At 39.7% G+C, this 7031-nt stretch overlaps 1 non-coding gene across 1 annotated transcript; it reads left to right on the top strand.

Moving 5' to 3' along the window:
• Positions 1 to 6527: 6527 nt before the first annotated feature.
• LOC112621944 lies at positions 6528 to 6655 on the top strand. The gene has a single exon (XR_003118865.1). It is a non-coding gene; the product is annotated as a small nucleolar RNA SNORA25 (small nucleolar RNA).
• The last annotated feature ends 376 nt before the right edge of the window (positions 6656 to 7031 follow it).

The raw sequence follows: 7031 nt of genomic DNA, 5'->3' as shown, positions 1-7031 counted from the left end.
TCTTCTGTGAATCGTCTGGTCTTGGACTTTTTTGTTGGTAATTTTGTTAATTACCATTTCAATCTTGCTGCCTGTTATTGGTCTGTTCAGGGTATCAAATTCTCATTGATTTAAGTTAGGAGGGTTGTATTTTCCAGGAATTCATCCATCTCTTGTAGGTTTTCTAGTTTATGTGCATAAAGGTGTTCATAGTAGTCTTGAATGATCTTTTGTATTTTAGTGCTGTCGGTTGTAATATCTTCTGTTTTGTTTCTTAGTGAGGTCATTTGCATTTTGGACTTTCTTTCTTCTTGGTTAATCTTACCAAAGTCTAGCAATTTTATTTCTCTTTTCAAAAACACAGTTTTTTGTTTTATTTATCTTTTTTTGTTTTGTTTTAAATTTCATTTAGTTCTGCTCTGATCTTGGTTATTTCTTTTCTTCTGCTGGGTTTGGGTTTGGTTTGTTCTTATTTCTCTAGTTCCTTGAGTTGTGACCTTAGAATATCAGTTTGTGCTCTTTCAGTTTTTTGGACGTAGACACTTAAGGCTATGAACTTTCCTCTTAGCACTGCCTTTGCTATATCCCAGAGGTTTTTATATGTTGTGTCATTATTGACATTCAGTTTGAAGAATGTTTTAATTTCTGTCTTGATTTTGTTTTTGACTCAATGCTCATTCAGGAGCACTGTGGTCTGAGAGAGTGCTTGATATAATATCAATTTTCTTAAGTTTATTGAGGCTCATTTTATGGCCTATTATATGGTCTATCTTGGAGAAAGTTCCATGCACTGTTGAATAGAATGTGTATTCTGCAGTTGGTGGATGAAATTTTCTGTATATATCTGTTAAGTCCATTTGTTCCAAGGTATAGTTTAAATCCATGGTTACTTTGTTGACTTTCTGTCTTGAGGACCTGTCTAGTGCTGTCAGTGGAGTATTGAAGTCCCCCCACTATTATCGTGTCTATCTCATTTTTTAGGTTTATTAGTAATTGTTTTTATAAATTTTGGAGCTCTGTTGTTAGGCATGTATATGTTTAGGATTGTGATAATTTCCTGTTGGACAAGGCCTATTACCATTATATAATGTCCCTCTTTGTCTCTTTTAACTGCTGTTGCTTTAAAATTTGTTTTGTCTGATTTAAAAATAGCTACGCCTGCTCACTTTTGGTGTCTGTTTGCATGGAATGCCTTTTTCCACCCTTTTACTTTAAGTTTATTGAGTCCTTATGTGTTAAGTAGGCCTTCTGAAGGCAGCAGATACTTGGTTGGTGAGTGCTTATCCACTCCGTGGTTCCTTATCTTTTAAGTGTAGCATTTAGGCCATTCACATTTAATGTTAATATTGAAATGCGAGGTTGCATTCATCATGCTTTTTGTTGTCTGTGTACTTTTGTTTTTTGTTTTGTTTTGTTTTTGCTTTTTAATATGTATTTTTGTTTTATAGGTCCTTTGTGATTTATGCATTAAAGAGGTTCTGTTTTGATGTGTTTCCAGGATTTGTTTCGAGATTTAGAGCTCCTTTTAGCAGTTCTTGTACTGGTGGCTTGATAATGGCAAATTTTCTCAGCATTTATCTGAAAACAACTGTATCTTTCCTCCATATATGATGCTTAGTTTCACTGGATACAAAATTCTTGGCTGATAATGGTTTTGTTTGAGGAGGCAGGAGATAAAGCCCCAATCCCTTCTAGCTTGTAGGGTTTCTGATAAGAAATCTATTAATCTGATAGGTTTTCCTTTATACATTGCTTGGTGCTTCTGTCTCAAAGCTCTTCAAATTCTTTCCTTTGTCTTAACTTTGGGTAACCTGATGGCAATATGCCTAGGCAAAGATCTTTGTGCGATGCATTTTCCAGGTGTTCTTTGTACTTCTTGTATTTGGATATATAGGTCTCTAGCAAGGCCAGGGAAGTTTTTCTTGATTATTCCCCTGAATATGTTTTCTAAGCTTTTAGATTTCTCTTCTTCCTCAGGAACATCAATTATTCTTAAGTTTGGTCATTTAGCATAATCCCAGACTTCTTGGAGACTTTGTTCATATTTTTTTATTCTTTTTTCTTTGTATTTATTGGTTTCAGTTAATTAGAAGACCTCGTCTTCAAACTCTGAATTTCTTTCTTCTACTTGTTCAGTTCTATTGCTGAGACTTTCTAAAAGTGTGTCCAAAGTCTCCTGAATTTTTTATTTTTGTTTTAAGCTATCTATTTCCTTGAATATTTCTCCCTTCACTTCTTGTATCATTTTTTGAATTTCCTTGCAATGGGCTTCACATTTCTCTGGTCCCTTCCTGATTAACTTAATAACTAACCTCCTGAATTGTTTTTTAGGTATATCAGGGATTTATTCTTGCTTTGGATCCACTGCTGGAGAACTAGTGTAATTTTTGGGGGGCGTCGAAGAGCCTTGTTTTGTCATATTACCAGGGTTGGTTTTCTGGTTTCTTCTGATTTGGGTAGGCTCCATCAGAGGGAGGGTTTAGAGCTGAAGGCTGTTGTTCAGATTCTTTTGTCCCATGGGGTGTTTCCTTTATGTAGTGCTCTCCCCCTTTTCCTTTGGATGTGGCTTCCTGTGAGCCGAACTGCAGTGATTGTTGTCTCTCTTCTGAGTCTAGCCACCCAGCGAGTCTGCCCAACTCTTGGTTGGTACTGGGGGATATCTGCACAGAATCCTGTGATATGAACCATCTATGAGTCTCTCAGCTGTGGATACCAGTGCCTGTTCCAGTGAAAATGACTGGGGGAGTGCAATGTACTCCATGGGAGTCCTCAGTTTTGGTGGTTTAATGGTCTATTTTAGTGCTGGTTGGACTCCTGCCAGGAGGTGATGCTTTCCAGAAAGCATCAGCTGTAGTAGTGTGGAGAGGGACTGGAGGTGGGTTAGACCCTAGAGCTCCCAAGATTACATGTCCTTTGTCTTCAGCTACCAGGGTGGGTAGAGAAGGACCATCAGGTGGGGGCAGGGCTAGGCATGTTTGAGCTCAGACTGTCCTTAGGTGAGTCTTGCTGCTGCTGCTGTGGAGGATGGGGGTGAGATTTCCAGGTCACTGGAGTTGTGTACCTAGGAGGATTATGGCTGCCTCTGCTGAGTCATGCAGATTGTCAGGGAAGTGGGGGAAAGCAAGCAGTCATGGGCCTCATGCAGTTCCCACGCAAACCGAAGGGCCAGTCTCGCTCCCATCATGCACCCCCCAACAACCCCCAGTCTATTTCCAGTTGGAAGGTATGTTGGGCTTGAAAATTTACCCTGAGCTTACCTGCCTCCCAGCTGTGAAAGAAAAGAGCTTAGTTATTCCCCCACCTGTGGAGTCTGCACACCAGATTTGCACCCTTCCTGGATTTCTGGCCAGGAGGCTTCTCACCCTCTTCAAATTGTTACAAAGGTCAGTTGGAGATTTCCGTCTCCCTGTGGAGTTTTACCCCCTGTTCCTCTGGTCACCCTCCCAATGGATCCAAGCAGGAATGGCCTACTCGGGGGTGCAGTGAGCTCCCAGGGCCTTTCTGCTACTTTCTCTACCCCTGTATTTCTCTTGGCTCTCTAAATTGACTCAGCTCCAGATAAAGTCAGAAACTTCTCCCGCAAACAGACTTTCAACTTCTCCAGTGGAGGTGTGTGTTTGGGAGAGGAGGATATCCCTTTCCCACTTCTACAGTTGGGGCACTCACAGTATTTGGAGTGTCTCCTGGGTCCTACAGGAGCAGTCCGCTTCCTTCAGAGGGTCTGTGGGTCCTCTCGAGATTGCTGGTTTGTTCTTGCAGTCAGTCTGGAGCTACAATTCACTATGCGAACTTTCGCAAGCTGCTCTGTTTGGAGCTGCAATCTAGTCCTGCCTCCCGTCCACCTGAGGAGTTCAACAGTGAACCGTGTGGGATCGAAAGACACCTGAGAACTGCCAGGCCTGTGGGCCTTAAGCCCCATCCATACCAAGGGATTGTACTGCCTACCTCACTGTGTTCCGTATCTCCACCTAGTCATCCTCAATTTATCATCTTCTGAGTCTTCCAAGGTCAAGGCAGGAGAAGGGGTCATGTGCAGAGTTGTGTAAAAAGAAAAAAACAGGTGTAATCCATGCTCATTTTGTTCTCTTTTCGTCCTCAATACCTTGTGAGGGGTTCGCATGCTAAATGCTGAATTGTCCGTGGAGCACAGGTGGGATCCTTTGGGTCGCCATTGAACAACTGTATTGCACCACCCTCTAGTTAGCAACTCAGCTCTTGCCCACATTGGTTCATCTACCACTTACTGCTCTTACGGCTAGTGTTCCCCTGCCACGGCAGAGAGCCCTTTTAGTCCAAGAAGGACAGATGGAGATGCTTGAGCTTGCCACTTTTTGTAGTATCCACTTCCCACATAGGAAACTAGTGTGTCTTTACTGAAGGTGGGCTGACTCTTGCTGCCCTCTCTGTGGTCAAACTTCTGCCTTGAAAAAAAACTGTAAGACAGAAACTCTAAAATTCCAAAGGATACAAGCTGAAGCTCCTAAGACTTTTCTTACCATTCTCTACTCAGGTGGCAGCATGTATGGGCTTGTGCACGAATGCAGCTCAGCAAGCATCCAGCCAGGGTTAGCAACACCAGTTCTTATGCCATCCTTAATCTCTAAAAGTAGTTCTTTTTAGAGTATAATAATGATTTAAAGGAATGGCAGCCTTTCCTTTTCCTTCAGATATGGGATGGGGTGGAAAATAAACTAGAATGGCTCACTTTCTGCCAACTTTCCCCTTCAACAAAATTAGGATGTTAGCTTTTGTACGTTGCATAGAATGTTAAATATGACAGTAGAAAGACCGATTTGGCTACCTCTTACCAAACTCGAGAGAGGGGAGTCTGACAGTTTTTTGGCTGTTTTGATTAGAATGTGGAAATACTTACTACTTGTTGTCCACAGCATGGGTCTTTAGCCAAAATTTTAAAATGCAGGAAAGGTCCCATTCAACATATTATGACACGTGGTCTTTAAAAGTTTCAGAGAGGCACAAAGAAGAAAATTAAAATCACCTGCAATTTCTCCATTGCTAGTTTTTGTGTCAATGTCCATTATCTTTTCTAGCTACATATAAATAAATCTACATAAATATATGTGTTCAGAATCATATTTTATGAATCTGTTTAATCTCTGATTTTTCTACTTGAATTTATTAAAATAAAATTTATTGTTCTCATAAAGCATAATCTTCAGTAATGCATAGGTTTGCATTATTTTACAAAAGTTGCAAAAACAAAGACACATTGCTTTTGGTGCTTATGTAATCCTTTGTTGAAAAACTTGGCTGTTTAATTCATTTATCAAATATATTTTGAGTGCCACTGTGTGCCAGAAACATTAGGAACAAGACAAATATGGCATGACTTTGTTAGAACAAAGGGGCAAGAGGAAACTTTGGGGTTATGAATGTGTTCACTATCTTTATTGTAATGGTGGTTTCACGGCTGTATCCATATATGTGAAAACTTAAGAAATTTTATACTTTTAATATGTGCAATTTATTGTGCCTCATTTATACTTTTATAATGCTGCTTAAAAAGGAAAAAATATCTACTGGGAGAAGACAATGTTTTTAAAGTATATTTAAATACAATATGCATTTTGAAGTCAAAGTACAGTTTAATATGGAAGCACATAACAGGAAGCTCTAACCTAGTTTTGGAGAGGGTATCAGAGAATGCGTCCCTGACATTTTAGAGGAGAACAAAGCATGAATAGGAACTAGTTAGGTAATAAGATGGGCAAAACAAGGGGATGGTGGGGAAAGAATTCTACACAAAAGAGACTTTCAGAGTTCCATGATCCTGAATTGTGAAAAAAGAAAATGGAAAGTACAATGATCTAAAAGAAGGGGACCATGAAGGTGATTTAAGAGAAGCACATAGAATAGTGAGAAATGAAAGTAAAGAACGAGGCAGGGACCAAAGTCTGAAGGGAAGATTTCCTGAATCACATTATATCCGAAGAGCAAAGAGTGTTAAGCAAGTCCGTAGTAATATAGGATTTGTGTGTGTGACTGTGTGTGTTTAAATATCACTGTGCCTATTATGTGGGGGAATGGCTATGTATATGGGGGGATTTAACATAATTGAGTTAGTGTTGCTACATTGTGCACTGTTGGGGGCGGGTATGTCATAAGAACACTGCATTCATTTAGTCATATCTGAGATTGTGATTTGAACTAGATTAGTTTCATTGATATTGGCCATAATAGGCATTTAGGTGGTAGACTTGATCAGACTTGGTAATTGATTGTATATGGTAGGGGAGGAAAGGGGACGTATATAATAAATCCCAAGTTTTTGGTTAGAAAACCTGGTGGTACCTTTTACTGAGATTGTTAATGCTAGAAATAAAACAAGAGTGGAGGAAAGGAATGTGTTCAGTTGTAGATACTTTAAATTTGAGATGTCTGTGTGATAATTGAGTGGGGAACTAAAGTAAGCAGGTGTATATACTTGTAACCAAGCAGGTGGGCTTGGGATATTGTTTTCAGGAGATTTCAGACTAAATATGATTGCTCAGAGAGTGAAAAATGGTGTGGTTTTAGATGGAGTCTTTAGGTTATTTTAAAGAGGGCCCATGGGACCATGAAACCAAGAGCTCTTAATGCTGTGACCAAAGACTGAAGTTCTCTATAGGTTACCAAGGCACTCAGTGGTGCTATGTTTTCCTGAGGAGATGTAAGACTTGGAAAAAGAAAAAAAAGGTAGACTGAGTCTCAAGAAACTCTAACATTTCCTATTTTGGTAGAAAGGGAGGAGTAAGCAAAGGAGTCTGAGAAGAATCAGTCAAAGATCTAATAATAAGTCCAGTGGTATTTAAAGAGCTAAGAGGTTGCTAGTGAAAAGTAAGAGGAAGACTAAGAATTGTCCTCCATTTGACTTAGTGCATGGGACTGTATTATCTTCCTATTGCTGCTGTAATAAATTAGCACATATTTGGCAGCTTAAAACAATACAAATTTATTCTCTTACAGTTCTGGAGACCAGAAGTCTGGAATCAGCTTTACTGGATTGAAGTAAAGGTGTTGGCAGGGATGATTCCTTCTGAAGTCTCTAGGGC

The sequence above is a fragment of the Theropithecus gelada genome, chromosome 3 (assembly GCF_003255815.1).
Source record: "Theropithecus gelada isolate Dixy chromosome 3, Tgel_1.0, whole genome shotgun sequence".
NCBI lineage: Eukaryota > Metazoa > Chordata > Mammalia > Primates > Cercopithecidae > Theropithecus > Theropithecus gelada.
The sequence above is the reverse complement of the archived record's forward strand: the minus strand, read 5'-3'. Positions and strand labels throughout refer to the sequence as shown.